This window comes from Bubalus bubalis, chromosome 13 (assembly GCF_019923935.1).
Source record: "Bubalus bubalis isolate 160015118507 breed Murrah chromosome 13, NDDB_SH_1, whole genome shotgun sequence".
In the NCBI taxonomy this organism is placed as follows: domain Eukaryota; kingdom Metazoa; phylum Chordata; class Mammalia; order Artiodactyla; family Bovidae; genus Bubalus; species Bubalus bubalis.
The window spans coordinates 63,314,852-63,333,048 of record NC_059169.1 but is presented as its reverse complement, the minus strand read 5'-3'; the positions used below and the strand labels follow the sequence as shown (position 1 = coordinate 63,333,048).

At 38.3% G+C, this 18,197-nt stretch overlaps 1 protein-coding gene across 8 annotated transcripts in view; it reads right to left on the bottom strand.

Moving 5' to 3' along the window:
• The window catches only part of NBEA (neurobeachin), a 656,478-nt gene that overhangs the window by 566,253 nt on the left and 72,028 nt on the right, over positions 1-18,197 (bottom strand). The gene's annotated exons all lie outside the window — the stretch shown is intronic.

Here is an 18,197-nt window from a genome sequence, read left to right as displayed (position 1 = left end):
TGTTGAAAGAATTAATGGTAAAACTGTTTAAAAGAGAAATACCTAATATCCAGTGGTACTTTAAAAAAAAAAAAAAAACATGTAAACTGGGAAAGGCGGCAACATATTTGACTTGTGACATTATGCTAAGTGAGTCATAAGTACTGCTGTCCCTCCTAAATGCTCCTTTAAGTACCATGACAGACAAATACACTTGGAATAAAAGATATGATGATCCTCTTAATTCTATACTGGTCAACTCACACATGAATTAGTTTATACAGTAATCAGTACCATTTTTAAGAAAAATATTAACAACGTGGATATCTTTTTGATCTAGAGAATAGGAAATTTAGGCAGAAGCTAACAGGCATATACAAAATATGTGACAAATTTGAAGTTATTTATTTCCTCATTCAATAGATATTTTATTTATTAAAGACTAGAACTTCCTGTTCTAAGAAATAGAAATATATCTGTGGACACAAAAATCCCATGCACTAACAGTGCTAAATTCCAGAAATAAAAATGTATATTTGTATTTAAATATATTCTATTTTATTCCAAAAAAGGTTGAGGTTGGCTTACAAATTATATAAAGTATAAAAGAAGACAAATAGTGAGTAGCTAAGAAAGAGGAAATAAAGGAAGATAAGATTAGGGACTAGAGATTAGACTCAAGAAGTGGAATTAATTTTCCATCCATGAAAGGTGTTCATTAATACAGATGGATGAGCACATAATATAATATAGATGGGAAGATAATTGCAATAATAACAACACTACTTAAACTTATTTAACTTATATGAAGAGTACATGATGAGAAATGCTGGACTGGATGAAGCAAAAGCTGGAATCAAGATTGCCAGGAGAAATATCAATAACCTCAGATATGCCAATGACATCACCCTTATGCCAGAAAGCAAACAACTAAAGAGCCTCTTGATGAAAGTGAAAGAGGAGAATGAAAAGCTGGCTTAAAACTCAACATTCAAAAAATGAAGATGATGGCATCCAGTCCCATCACTTCATGGCAAATAGATGGGGAAACAATGGAAATAGTGACAGACTTTATTTTCTTGGGATTCAAAATCACTGTAGATGGTGACTGCAGCCATGTAATTAAAAGATGCCTGCTCCTTGGAAAAAAAGCTATGACCAACCTAGACAACATATTAAAAAGCAGAGACATTACTTTGCTGAAAAAGGTCCATTTAGTCGTGTACTGTATGGATGGGAGAATTGGACCATAAAGAAAGCTGAGCACCAAAGAATTTATGCTTTTGAACTGTGGTGTTGGAGAAGACTCTTCAGAGCCCCTGAATTGCAAGGAGATCCAACCAGTCCATCCTAAAGGAAATCAGTCCTGAATATTCAGTGGAAGGACTGATGCAGAAGATGATTGGCCACCTGATGTAAAGAATTGACTCACTGGAAAAGACCCTCATGCTGGGAAAGATTGAAGGCAGGAGAAGGTGACAACAGAGGATGAGATGGTTGGATGGCATCACTGACTCAATGGACATGAATTTGAGTAAGCTCTGGGTGATGGACAGGGAAGGCTGGCATGCTGCAGTTCAGGGGGTCACAAAGAGTTGGACACAACTGAGCGATTGAACTGAACTGAACTTCATATGTCATTTAGAACTATTCTAAGTGCTTGACAAAGAACTCTACTATTATCTTCATTTTACAGGTAAGGAATCACAGGTACAGAAAGTTCAAGCAACATGAAAAAATTTCACAAAACCAGTAGATAGAGAACCCAGGACCAAAATCCACTAAGTCTTTCTTTACAAAACTTCAAAAAAGCAATAAAATCTCATTTAAGAACATTTTAAAAGTCTTCTAAAATTTAAGAGTTTAAAAACAAAGTATTCTCAAATTGTGAAATATTATATGCCACATATATTATTTTCTTTGTAACAGCTCCAAAATTCAATTTTATAAGAGACTATAACCCTTATGCTGACTTCTGACCTTTTACTGAACTAACATTTTCTCTGGTTAAACCTTGGTTTTACTTTTACATGGCAAACAATTTCAACTCCTCCTACTATTTCTGGTTTATTAACAAAAATAGCTATGAGGAAGGTTAAGAGATTGGCTCTGAATTCAGACTTCCTGTTGGCTGATTTTTGCTGTACCACTCACTTGCTATGTGACCTTTAACGATGCTACATCTCTAAGCCTAAGTCAATTCATCTACAATATGGGACTAAAAGTTCCTAGCTAATAGCCTGTTGTGAAGATTAAATAAATAAAGTAGCTGGGTTATAAGCACTTAGTAACAAAGTCAGGAGCATTCAATCAAGGAGTTAAAATTAGATAGTACTTACTCTCTAACCCCAACTTTGAGGTAAAAAAAGTAGTCATCTGACCACATACATCTAAAGTACAAAGAAACAGCCAGTGTAACCTTTATGTTTCTGGTAAATGATAAATTATTATGGACTGTGTACTCCCTTAGATATTACTTGTCAATCTAGCAAAACCAACTCAAGCAACATTTTAACTATGCCATCTTCAAATCAAGAACTGCTTCTTTATTCATATTTATATATCCAACTGACTTGTGTCACTACTGTCAACTTGTAGACCTATCGTTAGTAACTCAGAAGAGGTTCTCTAGAAGCAAACCATACAGAGAAATAAAGTAGGTTGAAAAAGAATGACGTGGACAACTTACTGACTGAACTAAAAAAAGTAGATTCCAAAGTTTAATTCTGTGAGCCTCAGAATAAACATACGTAAAATTAGCATACACTAAAATGGAAGAACACTGACAAATTCTTCAGACTGAATTAGTTGTAAATGCTTAAATAGAATCTAGTATAATCAAGAAACATTATCAAATGTATAAGTAGCAGAAATGGGCTCAGTAGTAAAAAAAAAACAAAACTCTGTTCTTAAAGGAATGAACAATTATAATGTTTAATTCTAACAATCAGGCTATTATGTGAAGCCTAAGTTTCCATCTTTCACAATTAAAAAAAAAATGCCCCTTTCTACACATCACTTAATTACAAAAAAAAAAAAAAAGTTACAGCTCCTTGATTTCACTGCCAGAAACTGTAACAATATTTACTATATGCATATAACAGAATGGACCTATGTTTTCAGATGGTCTTTCTAACCCTATTAATTTTTAACACATTAGTGTTAACACATTAGTATTAAGGAGGCTAACTGCTTATAACTATAATTCCACCACTAGGGACATATTATAGTTCAGTATTTATCAAAGAATACATACAATAAAAAGTAGAAACAATCAGTCTTCATTATTTAAATAATTCTTTAACAACACTATGAGGAAAAGACATAGTTGCCTTCAGAGAAGGAAACTGAAGATAAATGAGGGTAAGCAATATAAACAAAGTCACACATGAGTTAGGTGGCAGATCCAAACTTGTAATCTAGACTAAAAAATGTAATGAAATGCCTTGTTATGAAGTCAAGGGTATAAACTTAAAACATCAATCTGGGACACGTCATAGTAGCTCTATGAAAAAAATCAGTGCCTTAAAACCTCCGATATGCAGATGACACCACCTTTATGGCAGAAAGTGAGAGGAACTAAAAAAGCCTCTTGATGAAAGTGAAAGAGGAGAGTGAAAACGCTGGCTTAAAACTCAACATTCAGAAAACGAAGATCATGGCATCTGGTCCCATCACTTCATGGGAAATAGATGGGGAAACAACGGAAACAGTGTCAGACTTTATTTTTGGGGGCTCCAAAATCACTGCAGATGGTGAATGCAGACATGAAATTAAAAGACATTCACTCCTTGGAAGGAAAGTTATGACCAACCTAGATAGCATATTCAAAAGCAGAGACATTACTTTGCCAACAAAGATCCGTCTAGTCAAGACTATGGTTTTTCCAGTGGTGATGTATGGATGTGAGAGTTGGACTGTTAAGAAAGCTGAGCACCGAAGAATTGATGCTTTTGAACTGTGGTGTTGGAGAAGACTCTTGAGAGTCCCTTGGACTGCAAGGAGATCCAGCCGGTCCATTCTGAAGGAGATCAGCCCTGGGATTTCTGTGGAAGGAATGATGCTAAAGCTGAAACTCCAGTACTTTGGCCACCTCATGCAAAGAGTTGACTCATTGGAAAAGACTCTGATGCTGGGAGGGATTGGGGGCAGGAGGAGAAGGGGACGACAGAGGATGAGATGGCTGGATGGCATCACTGACTCAATGGACGTGAGTCTGGGTGAACTCCGGGAGTTGGTGATGGACAGGGAGGCCTCGCGTGCTGCGATTCATGGGGTCGCAAAGAGTCGGACACGACTGAGCAACTGAACTGAAATGAAGTGAACTGAAGAACGGTGTATGGGTAAAATGAAGAAAGACAAAATGATTTCTGTGGGTAAGAAATGAAACATTCAGAGATAGCAAATCACAGTAAAGAAAACTGAAGGCCCAATTACATGAAAATTGGCAATAAAAAAATAAATAACTAAGAAAATAAACAAAAATATTCTTTTTTAGTTAACTAAATTGTGTTTACATAAAAGCATAAAAATTATTGTATAAAAATTTAGAATATAAAATCATGGCCTGGAAATGTACTATCTTCTGAAAGTTCTAAGGTTTATAATAACTAGCAATTCAAGTATCTTTTATTTTTTAAGTATTGAGTTTTAAACATCTTTATTTTGAAAGATTATTAGTTAGGATCATAAAGAATAATTCAGTTTATGTTAATTAGATCAAACTGGATAATCATTAACCTGTTAGATTTCTTTGCAACTCTGTGGATAAACTCTAAGCTAGATAACATTGCTTCAGTTCAGTCGCTCAGTCGTATCCGACTCTTTGCGACCCTATGAATCACAGCACGCCAGGCCTCCCTGTCCATAACCAACTCCTGGAGTCTACCTAAATTCATATCTGTTGAGTCCGTGATGCCATCCAACCATCTCATCCTCTGTTGTCTCCTTTTCCTCCTGCCCTCAATCTTTCCCAGCATCAGGGTCAGTTCTTCACATCAGGTGGCCAAAGTTTTGGAGTTTCAGCTTCAACATTAGTCCTTCCAATGAACACCCAGGACTGATCTCCTTTAGGATGGACTGGTTGGATCTCCTTGCAGTCCAAGGGACTTTCAAGAGTCTTCTCCAACACCACAATTCAAAAGCATCCATTCTTCGGTGCTCAGCTTTCTTTATACTCTAACTCTCACATCCATACATGACCACAGGAAAAACCATAGCCTTGACTAGACAGACCCCTGCTGACAAAGTAATGTCTTTGCTTTTTAATATGCTGTCCATGTTGGTCATAATTTTCCTTCCAAGGAGTAAGTGTCTTTTAATTTGATGGCTGCAATCACCATCTGCAGTGATTTTGGAGCCCCCAAAAATCAAGTCAGCCACTGTTTCCAATGTTTCCCCATCTATTTGTCATGAAGTGATGGGACCGGATGCCATGGTCTTAGTTTTCTGAATGTTCAGCTTTAAGCCAACTTTTTCACTCTACTCTTTCACTTTCATCAAGAGGCTCTTTAGTTCTTCTTCACTTTCTGTCATAAGGGTGGTGTCATCTGCATATCTGAGGTTATTGATATTTCTCCCAGCAATCTTGATTCCAGCTTGTGCTTCATCCAGCCCAGCGTTGCTCATGATGCACTCTGCATATAAGTTAAATAAGCAGGGTGACAATATACAGCCTTGATGTACTCCTTTTCCTATTTGGAACCAGTCTGTTGTTCCATGTCCAGTTCTAACTGTTGCTTCCTGACCTGCATACAGGTTTCTCAAGAGGCAGGTCAGGCAGTCTGGTATCCCCATCTCTTTCAGAATTTTCCACAGTTAATTGTGATCCACACAGTCAAAGGCTTTGGCATAGTCAATAAAGCAGAAATAGATGTTTTTCTGAAACTCTCTTGCTTTTTCATTGATCCAGCAGATGTTGGCAATTTGATCTCTGGTTCCTCTGCCTTTTCTAAAACCAGCTTGAACATTTGGAAGTTCACGGTTCACATATTGCTGAAGCCTGGCTTGGAGAATTTTGAGCATTATTTTACTAGTGTGTGAGATGAGTGCAATTGTGCAGTAGTTTGAGCATTCTTTGGCATTGCCTTTCTTTGGGATTGGAATGAAAACTGACCTTTTCCACTCCTGTTGCTTATAAAGCCCCAATTCAGCATCCCACATTCAGCTTCCTATACTTCCCAGTCCCTGCTACTGCTAAGTCGCTTCAGTCGTGTCCAACTCTGTGCGACCCCATAGACGGCAGCCCACCAGGCTCCCCCGTCCCTGGGATTCTCCAGGCAAGAACACTGGAGTGGATTGCCATTTCCTTCTCCAATGCATGAAAGTGAAAAGTGAAAGTGAAGTTGCTCAGTCGTGTCCGACTCTTAGCAACCCCATAGACTGCAGCCTACCAGGCTCCTCCGTCCATGGGATTTTCCAGGCAAGAGTACTGGAGTGGGGTACCATTGCCTTCTCCTCCTAGTCCCTAGCTACTATCATAAAGAACATTTCTGTAACGCCATTTCTCATTTCATCTAAAATTCTTTTTAAAACAAATATTTATTTATTTGGCTTGTATCCGGTCTTAGTTGCAGCGCATGGGTGCTCCAGTCGTGGCAGGAGGGCTTAGCTGCCCCATTACATGTGGTATCTTAGTTCCCCAATCGGGAATTGAAAGAAACCATGTCCCCTGCATTACAAGGCACATTCTTAAACACCGGACCACCAGGGAATCCTTTAAAACTCTTTTTAATGTTATTCCCTATTCATGAGATAGGGCTCTCTCCCAACTTCTAATTTTAACTTCCATTAAGCCTCCAAATGACCAACCTAGACAGCATATTAAAAATCAGAGACATTACTTCGCCAACAAAGGTCTGTCTAGTCAAAGCTATGGTTTTTCCAGTAATCATGTACAGATATGAGTGCTGGAGTCAATCCTAAAGGAAATCAGTCCAGAATATTCATTGGAAGGACTGATGTTGAAACTGAAATACTGAAACTCCAATACTTTGGCCACCTGATGTGAAGAACTGACTCCTTAGAAAAGACCCTGATGCTGGGAAAGATTGAAGGCAGGAGAAGGGGACAAAAGAGGATGAGACAGATGGTTGGATGGCATCACTGACTTGATGGACATGAGCTTGAGTAAGCTCCGGGAGTTGGTGATAGACAGGGAAGCCTGGTGTGCTGTGGTCCATGGGGTTGCAAAGAGTAGGACACGACTGAGTGACTGAACAGAACTGAAGCCTCCAAATATCAGTTTAAATAGCACTTAATGCAGAAAGTCCTCCCACTAACTACAAACAGAGCCTTTCCCTGAACTCTCATTACAACCTATCCAAATCACCACAATCATTTCAGTATATCCCAGATGTTTACAAATTTTTTTCTAACCCTCACTTTACAGTAAGCTGTGTAAGGGTAAGGACCGTTTCTTATCTATCAACCTTATCCGGATTACTGGCACACTGACAAACCTATGCAAATTATTCAATATTTAACATGAAATGAAAAGATAGCCAAATGAGAGGAAGAGGGAAGGAAGCAAGCTGGCAGGAGGACTTCACGGATCATGGTCCATCATCAGGTTGTAAGCCAGACTTTCTACTACCATAATCCACTTTTCTCTTTCGGCAATGAATTGCTCTTAATGCTATGTAACTTTTAATATTCCAGTGATAATCACAAAGCCAAAGAAAACATTTCCTCCTTCTTGTTTATATCCCTTGGTTGCCTTACTTTTTCTTCTTTTATAACTTAGAAAATATGTAAGGTTTCACAGGTAAAATTTAGGAGACATTATTGTCTAAGTAAGAGGCTAAGTATTCAGCACACAATTTTTAGTTATTAAAATCAGGCTTAAATATATTTTCACTTCCAGTTTCTATTTTCAAGTGAAATCAGTTACAACATCTTCCTTTGAAAAAGAATGTTGGAAATGATGTCACCAAAAAACAGCAGACTGGGCAGTTATGTCCTCCTAAAAAAAAAGAGAGAGAGACAGAAAGAAACAAACACACTTATGATCTGGAAAAACTGGCACATTAACTTCTGAAAATTTCTGAAATAAAGTAAAAAATGTACAATAAGCAAAGGAAGACTTGGTTAAAAAGAAGTTATCGTTTTGTGGTGAAAAGCACTATCCCACCTTCAATCTCTGCAGCCCAGACTTCAGTAGTTACAAGGACTCCAGCCTGCACCATGGTGAGGGTTGCTAGTTCCAAAGGGAGCACTAAGGACCTTATTTTCAAAGAACTGTGAGTCTAAACCTGACTTCCAGCTCCGTCAAGGATAGACCCAAAGAATTCCCTTTGCTTTAACCAACTCATAACGTCGCAAGAGTTAGGACACTTTTGCTAAGAGCATTTAAAGTCACACATATTACCTGCAGCAGTCTGGAGCAAGACAACACTTGACACAAGCAACAGACAGATCTAGAAGCCTGGCAAGGAAGATATGGGGAAAGAAGGCAATTGTGGGTATACGGTGGATAATGGGTAATCCAGAAAGCCACATGTATGCCCAGAGCAGGTCACACATTCAGAAAAGGCTTACAAAGACTTTAAGATTTCATTTGTAGCTGACCTTTAGGTATCTACACTAGTAGAAGTAAAAGCTATGGCAGAGATGTAAACAGCCTAAGTATTGAAGAGATCTCCAGCACAGAGCAAAATAAAAGGAAGATAATTATCTTTTTCTTAATAGCACTAACAACCCACAATATTAACTACAAACAAGAGAGAGTAAGGAAAAGAATTCAATTTTCAGTTTCCACTTAACAATATTCAAAACATCCAATTTTCAAAAAAAAAATTATGAGACACACAAAGTGACAGGAAAGAATGGCCTATCAAAAGAAAAAAAATAATTTTCTCTTCAATATCTGATAACTACTTTTATCTTATCTCCATCCTCTATTCTGTCTTTCAGCTTACATTTTGTTTTCTATTAGTATACAGATGTCTTCTACTCTTAGCCAATCAAATTCCTTTTAGAAATTATAAAGCTCTTGAATTAATGTTTTCTAAAGAATTGATCTTCAGTATAAAGCTATGCTCAGTCGCTTCAGTCACGTTTGACTCTTTGTGACCCCATGGTCTGTAGCCCACCAGGCTCCTTCTGTCCATGAGATTTCCCAGTCAAGAACACTAGAGTGGGCTGCCATTTATTTACTCCTGCAAGGGATCTTTCCAACCCAGGGACTGAACCTGCATCTCCTGCATTGGCAGGTGAATTATTTACCACTAAGCTACCTGGGAAACCCCATACATGTATGTAATTTTACAAAGAAACAAAAAAGTGAAAAACAAGATAATGAAGAACCACCATTTTGTGAACATGTTATGTCTTGAGTAATTAAAGCATATAGCCTCATTTATTCTCATAACTCTAAGATGAGAACCTTAAACAAGGAAACTGAGGTGAGCATAAGTTAAGTAAGCTTCCCAAGGTCCCTAAGCCAGTGTCAGCATCAGAATTCTCTTTTCAATATCATAAAGAATTAAGAAGCATATCATTACCAGACAGATCATCCACAAGACATAAATATGTATTTCCACCAGTCATCTACCCTTCCAGATATGGTGCTACACATTAACATGTATAATAAATGACTTTTAACAAAATGTTCAGTAAATAACAGAAAAGCACTTTATAATTTGGACATGAACACAATAAAAATTAATGATCCTATACCCAACAAACCAAGGCAAGAAAAATAGAAAAAAAATTGTTTTTTCCTGTTTCTTTCCCACCAGGCCTCTCTAGAAGTAATTTATATTGACAATCTTTCTGTGGTATAGAAATAACTATACCCAAGAGTACAACAATTGCTGCTACAAATACCATCAATAAAAACTCTAGGGAAGGGAGGAAAAAAACAAAGGGAATGACTATCACACAGTAAGTGCCTTCTATAAAGTATGTATTAAACAACATGCACTTTATTAAAAGCAGTACAACCATTTTTTTATAATTGTTTTGTAAGACTACACAAGCAAAGATGATAAATACATTGAGCTAGCAAGGAGCCAGTTGATGTTTGAAGGAAAACTAAATCTGTTAAATGCCAAACTACAATATGCCTTTAAATTCTAATTCTCAGGCAAACACTGAAAACATTAATGTATTTCATAAAAAAAAAAAACAAAGTAAAGACTTCTGCAGACAAATAAAAGCTGAGAGAGTCTGTTGCCCACAGTCTTTTACTATAAAAAAAATGTTAAGGTAAGTTCTTTCAACAGAAGGAAAACAATACCAGATGGAAATATGAAATGTCACAAAAAAACCAAAGAGAGGCAGAATTGTTAAGACTGTTGTTAAATACAAAAGACATTCTTTTTTCTCATTTTGAAAATTCTTTAAAAGAAAACTATCTAAAGCAAAAAATAATAATACATTAAGGAATTTATAACCCATGAAAGTAAAACCAATGACAGAAAGATTACAAATGACAAGAAAGGAGAAATGTAAGTACACTTTTAGAAGATATTCATACCCTATACTTGAAGTAGTATATTATTTGAAGGTACAGAGTGATAAGTTAAGAATGCATATTGTAAACTCTAGAGAAAACACTAAATGTGAAAAGAAAATAAATACTAGAACCTTAACAGCCACCCCCTTAAAGAAGACATGGATTTTTTTCCCCCCAATAAATACTACAGTACTACAAGATCCTCTCAATTGGTTGAACCCTTGAAAGCAGGCGCCCTGGATACAGAGGGCCAACTATGTGACTTGAGCATCCTCAAATTTGGGTATCCAGAATCAATCCCTCATTGTCAATCAACTTAATTTAATTGTTGGGCTTCCCTGCTGGTTCAGATGGCAAAGAGTTCACCTTCAATGTGGGAGACCTGAGTTCAATCCCTGGGTTGGGAAAATCCCCTGGAGGAGAGCATGGCAACCCACTCCAGTATTCTTGCCTGGAAAATCCCATGGACAGAGGAGCACGGTGGGCTATAGTCCATGGGGTCTCAAAGAGTCCTAAGTGACTGAGTGACTAAGCACAATCTAATTGTTGCTAAGTCACTTCAGTCATGTCCGACTCTGTGTGACCCCACAGACGGCAGCCCACCAGGCTCCCCTGTCCCTGGGATTCTCCAGGCAAGAACACTGGAGTGGGTTGCCATTTCCTTCTCCAATGCATTAAAGTGAAAAGTGAAAGTGAAGTCGCTCAGTTGTGTCCGACCTTCAGCGACCCCATGGACTGCAGCCTACCAGGCTCCTCCGTCCATGGGATTTTCCAGGCAAGAGTACTGTAGTGGGGTGCCATTGCCTTCTCTGATCTAACTGTTACAGAGGCAAATAAATCACTCTATCAAGCAACACATTTCAAACACATATCAAATATTCACCAGAATGAGAATATCCTGGGCTATAAATGAATTCTCAATAAAGTTTAAAATTTAGAACACAGCGGAATTAAGTAAAAAATCAATAAAAATACATAACAGGAAAAAATTAATAAAATATCTGGAACATTATTCTAAGTAAACTGTGGGTCAAAGAAGGAGTCACAAGGAAAACTACTTTTTATCTCTATGAATAGGAAAACATAACATATCAACATTTATGGGATACAGTAAAAGAGTGCTTTAGGGAAATATGTAGCATTAAATGCTTATGTTACTAAGGGGGAAGGGGAAATTGTATTTGAACCCACATCCGTGTGTGCAATGATGTCTGACTCTTTGCAACCCCGTGGACTGTAGCCCGCCAGGCTCCTCTCTCCATGGGGTTCTCCAGGCAAGAACACTGGAAGTGTGTTGCCGTGCCCTCCTCCAGGTAATCTTCCCAACCCAGGGATCAAACCCAGGTCACCCACACTGCAGGCAGATTCTTTACTGTTGGTGTGAGATTTCAAATTAATCACTTCTGCTTCTACCTTAAGCAATTAGAAAAAAACAACTGAAAAAGACACATCCACCCCCAATGTTCATTGCAGTACTATTTACAATAACTAGAACATGAGAGCAACCTAGATGTCCATCAACAGATGACTGATTAAAGAAGCTGTGGTATATATATAAAATGGACTACTACTCAGCCATAAAAAGGAACACATTGAGTCAATTCTATTGTGGTGGATGAACCTAGAGCCTATTATACAGAGTGAAGTAAGTCAGAAAGAGAAATATAAATATTGTATATGGACACATATATATGAAATATAAAAAGATGGTACTGATGAATTTAATTTCAGAGCAGCAATGGAAAAACAGACATAGAGAAAAGACCTATGGACACGGGGGTAGGGGAGGAGGGAGAGGGTGAGGTGTATGGAGAGAGTAACACGGAAATTTACATTTCACACATGAATTCTTTCAATTACTTAGAATGACCACCATTTTTGCACAATAGTTTCCTCAAATTTTAAAATGAAGGAACAATTCCAAACTCATTTTGTGGGCCAACAATATCATGATAATAAAAACAGAAAACCATGTCAGGAAGAACAACAAAAAACTATAGCAAAATAACCCTTATGAACATAGACACACAAAAAATCTTAACAAAACACAGCAAGTAAATCCAGCAGCATGTTAAAAAAATAAAATAAAAAAAATCATGTCTTCATACATTTTATCCCAGGAAAGGAAGTAGGTTTTACCAATGAAAAAATGAAACACTGTAATTCAACAGATTCACAGATAAAGAACAAAAGTCCCATTATCATTATAGGAAAATCATTTGAGAACATCCAAAACTATTCATTAAATAAACTTTTAGCAATAGGGATATAAAGAACTTAAACTGATAAAAGGCATCTATGACACATCTACAGTAAACATCATACTTAATGGTCAATGAATATGCACTTTTTAAGAATAAGGCAAGATTTCCTCTCCAAACACTTCTATTCAGCATTATACTGGATGCTTAAGCTAATGTAAAATGATAAGAAAAACAGATATATAAAAGGCATGTAAATTGTAAAAGAAAAAATACATATACAAATCTTGTACCGGTCTCCATGGAAAATCCTAAGGAATCTATTCCAAAACTTCCAAATTAATAAAAATTTTACTAAATTCTCAAGATTTAAAATCAATATACAAAAAACCTTTACATTTTTTATACAGGCAGAGAATAATTAGAACAATAAATTCAAAAGGAAGATCACTTGAAAAAGCATAAAGCAGGGGCTTCCCTTGTGGTCTAGTGGTTAAGAATCTGCCTTGCAATGCAAGGGACACTGGTTCGATCTCTGGTCTAGGAGGATACTACATGCTTTGGAGCAACCAACTCTAAGCACCACAAAGACTGAAGCCTGTGCACCAATGGTCTGTGCTCCACAACAAGAGAAGCCACAGCAATGAGAAGACCAAACATCACAAATAGAGAGCAGGCCTTGCTTGCCTCAAATAGAGAAATGAAGACCCAGAATGGCCGAAAATATATAATTCAGTTCAGTTCAGTTCAGTTCAATTGCTCAGTCATGTCCGACTCTTTGCGATCCCATGGACTACAGAACGTAAAGTTTCCCTAACCATCACCAACTCCCAGAGCTTACTCAAAACTCATGTCGATCTAGTCGGTGATGCCATCCAACCATCTCAAGCTTTGTCATCCCCTTCTCCTCTCACCTTCAATCTCTCCCAGCATCAGGGTCTTTACTAAGGAGTCAGTTCGTTGCATCAGGTGGCCAAAGTATTGGAGTTTCAGCCTCAGCATCAGTCCTTCCGATGAATATTCAGGACTGATTTCCTTTAGGATGGACTGCTTGGATCTCCTTGTAGTCCAAGAGACTCTCAAGAGTTTTCTCCAACACCAAAATTCTAAAGCATCAATTCTTTGGCACTCAGCTTTCTTTATAGTCCAACTCTCACATCCATACCGTACTACTGGAAAAAACATAGCCTTGACTACACAGACCTTTGTTGGCAAAGTGATGTCTCTGCTTTTTAATATGTTGTCTAGGTTGCTTATAACTTTTCTTACAAAGATCAAGCGTCTTTTAATTTCATGGCTGCAGTTACCATCTGCAATGATTTTGAAGCCCCAAAAAAGAGTCTTGCGCTCTTTCCATTGTTTCCCCATCTATTTGCCATGAAGTGATGGGACCAGATGCCATGATCTTAGTTTTCTAAATGTTGATTTTTAAGCCAACATTTTCACTCTCCTCTTTCATTTTCATTAAGACGCTCTTTAGTTCCTCGCTTTCTGCCATAAGGGTGGTGTCATCTGCACATCTGAGCTGACTGATATTTCTCCTGGTAGTCGATTCCAACGTGTGTTTCATCCAGTAGGGCATTTCTCATGATGTACTCTGCACAGACGGTAATAAGCAGCGTGACAATATACAGCCTTGACATACACCTTTCCCGTTTTGGAACCAGTCTGTTGTTCCATGTCCAGTTCTAACTGTTGCTTCTTGACCGGCATACAGGTTTCTCAAGAGGCAGGTCAGGTGGTCTAGTATTCCCATCTCTTTAAGAACTATCCACAGTTTGTTGTGATCCACATAGTCAAAGGCTTTGACATAGTCAATAAACCAAAAGTCGATGATCCAACAGATGCCAGCAATTTGATCTCTGGTTCCTCTGCCTTTTCTAAATCCAGCTTGAACATCTGGAAGTTCTCGGTGGACATACTATTGAAGCCTGGCTTGGAGAATTTTGAGCATTACTTTACTAGTGTGTGAGATGAATACAAGTGTGGGGTAGTTTGAACGTTCTTTGGCATTGCCTTTCTTTGGGATTGGAATGAAAACTGACCTTCTCAGTACTGTGGCCATTGCTGAGTTTTCCAAATTTTCTGGCATATTGAGTGCAGTACTTTCACTGCATCATCTTTTAGGATTTGATATAGCTCAACTGGAATTCCATCACCTCCACTAGCTTTGTTTGTAGTGATACTTCCTAAGGCCCACTTGACTTCACTTTCCAGGATGTCTGGCTCTAGATGAGTGATCACTCCAGCATGGTTATCTGGGTCATGAAGATCTTTTCTGTATAGTTCTTCTGTGTATTCTTGCCATCTCTGTATAATATCTCCTGCTTCTGTTAGGTCCTTACCATTTCTGTCCTTTACTGTGCCCATCTTTGCATGAAATGTTCCCTTCGTATCTCTAATTGTCTTGAAGAGATCTCTAGTCTTTCCCATTCTATTGTTTCCCTCTATTTCTTTCCATTAATCACTGAGGAAAGCTTTCTTATCTCTCCTTCCAATTCTTTGGAACTCTCAATTCAAATGGGTATATAGACGGTGGAGTAAAAGGACCTGCACTCATCTTCTCCTGTGAGAACACCAAAATTAAAACTTTCTGCTGAACAACTGTCAATAGGAGAATGTTGGATCCCACCAAAAAAAGATATCCCACATCCAAGGGCAAAGGAAAAGCCCAGGAATATGGTAGGAGGGGTGAAGTCATGTTTAAAATCAAATCCCATACCCACCAGAGATGCTCGGAGGGCTCAAACAAGACCTTGTGCACACCAGGAGACCCCACAGACTGACAAGACCTGCCTTTGAGTGTTTGAGTGTCTTCTGCGTAGGTATGGGTCAGCGGTGGTCTGCCACAGGAGCAGGGGTTTTGAGTGCAGCAGACCCAGGTATGTCATAGGCCCTTTTGGAGGAGGTCACCATTAACCCCACCATAGAGCCACCAGAGTTTACACAGGACTGAGTAAACAGAATCTTGGAGGGCACAAAGAAAACCTTGTGCCTACCAGGACCCAGGAGAAATGAGCGGTGACCCCACAAGAGATTGACTCAGACTTGCCCAAGAGTGTCCAGGAGTGTGGGTTGGCAGTGGCTTGCAGCAGCAACCTAGGCACTAAGAGCAGCAGTCCTTGCATGGTATCCTTTGAAGGAGGTCACCATTATCTTCATTACCTCCACCATAGTTTGGCCTCAGGTAAAACAACAGGGAGGGAACACAGCCCCTCCCATGAACAGAAAATTGGATTAAAGATTTCCTGAGCATGACCCCGCCCATCAGAACAAGACCCAGTTTTCCCCTCAGTCAGTTTCTCCTATCAGGAAACTTCCATAGGCTTCTTATCCTTCTCCATCACAGGGCAGACAGAATAAAAAACAAAATCACAGAAAACTAACCAAACTGATCACATGGACCACAGCCTTGCCTAACTCAATGAAACTATGAGCCATGTCATGTAGGGCCAGCCAAGATGGATGGGTCATGATGGAGAGGTCTAACAAAACATGGTCCACTGGAGAAGGGAATGGCAAACCACTTTAGTGTTCTTGCCTTGGGAACCCTATGAACCATATAAAAAGGCAAAAAGATATGACACTGAAAGATGAACTCCCCACATCAGCAGGTGCCCAATATGCTGCTAGAGAAAAGAGGAGAAAGAACTCCAGAAAGAATGAAGAGACACAGTTAAAGGAAAAACAACACCCAGTTGTGGATGTGACTGGTGATGGAAGTAAAGTTCGACACTGTAAAGAGCAATATTGCAAAGGAACCTGGAATGTTAGGTCCATGAATCAAGGTAAATTGGAAGTGGTCAAACAGGAGATGCCAAGAGTGAACATCAACATTTTAGGAATCAATGAGCTAAAATGGACTCGAATGGGTGAATGTAACTCAGATGACCATATCTACTACTGTGGGAAAGAATCCTTTAGAAGAAATGGAATAGCCATCGCAGTCAACAAAAGAGTCCAAAATGTAGTATTTGGAGGCAATCTCAAAAACAACAGAATGATCTCTGTTTGTTTCCAAGGCAAACCATTCAATATTACAGTGATTCAAGTCTATGCCCCAGGCAGTAATGATGAAAAAGTTAAAAATGAATGGTTCTATGAAGACCTACAAGACTTTCTAGAACTAACACCCAAAGGAGATGTCCTTTTCATCATAGGGGACTGGAATGCAAAAGTAGGAAGTCAAGAGATACCTGCAATAATAGGCAAATTTGGCCTTAGAGTACAAAACAAAGCAGGGCAAAGGCTAACAGAGTTTTGCCAAGAGAAGGTGATGGTCAGAGCAAACACCCTCTTCCAACAACACAAGAGAAGACTCTACACATGGACATCACCAGATGGTCAATACTGAAATCAGATTGATTATATTCTTTGCAGCCAAAGAAGGAGACGCTCTATACGGCCAGCAAAAACAAGACTGGGAGCTAAATGTGGTTCAGATCATGAACTCCTTATGCCAAATTCAGAATTAAATTGAAGGAAATAGAGAAAACTACTAGACCATTCAAGTATGACCTAAAGCAAATCCTTTATGATTATACAGTGGAAGTGACAGATTCAAGGGATTAGATCTGATAGAAAAGAGTGCCTGATGAACTATGGATGGAGGTTCACGACACTGTACAGGAGGCAGTGATCAAGATCAAACTCAAAAGAAAGAAATACAAAAAGGCAAAATGGTTGTGTGAGGAGGCCTTACAGACAGTTGAAAAAAGAAGAGAAGCTAAAGGCAAAGGAGAGGTATACACATTTGAAAAATATATAATTAATTAATTTTAAAATATAAGAAGAAAATAATTTTTAAAAATAGCATAAAACATAATATACTCAGAAATTTATCTAAATATTTGTAAAGGCTACACATTTAAAACTAGAAAACATTCCAAAGATTTTTATTAAAAGAGAAAACTAAAACCTAAACAGAAATAGAAATGCATCATTTGTTAATCCCACCCCAGTTTTTCCATACTCCAAATCAAAATTGTAACTTTTTGTCAGAAATTCACAAGCTGATACTAGAATGCACATGGAAATTAAAGGGGATTATAACAGCCCAAGGGCTTCCCAGGTGGCCCTTGTGGTAAGGAAGCTGTCTGCCAACACAGGAGGCTTAAGGGCAGTGGGTTTGATCCTTAGGTTGGAAAGATCCCTTGGAGGAGGCAACCCACTCCAGTATTCTTGCCTGGAGAATCCCATGGACAGAGGAGCCTGGCAGGCTACAGTCCCTAGGATAACACAAAGTCAGACACAACTGAAGCGACTTAGCACGCATGCTTAACAGACCAAATAAATCCAATGCAGAACAAACTTGAGAGGTCCTAAACTACTAAATTTTATGACAAAGTAACAAAAAGGAAGACAATGTGGTACTGCCATTAGAATTAACATCTGAATTAATAGAACATTACAGGAAGTCCAGAAATAGACACACACAAATCATATCAGTGGATGATCAGTTGACAAAAAACAAGGTATCAATGATAACTGGTCATTATTTATTAGCAGGAAAAACTGGACACCCACATGCCAATAAATGAACCTTGACTTATACTTTA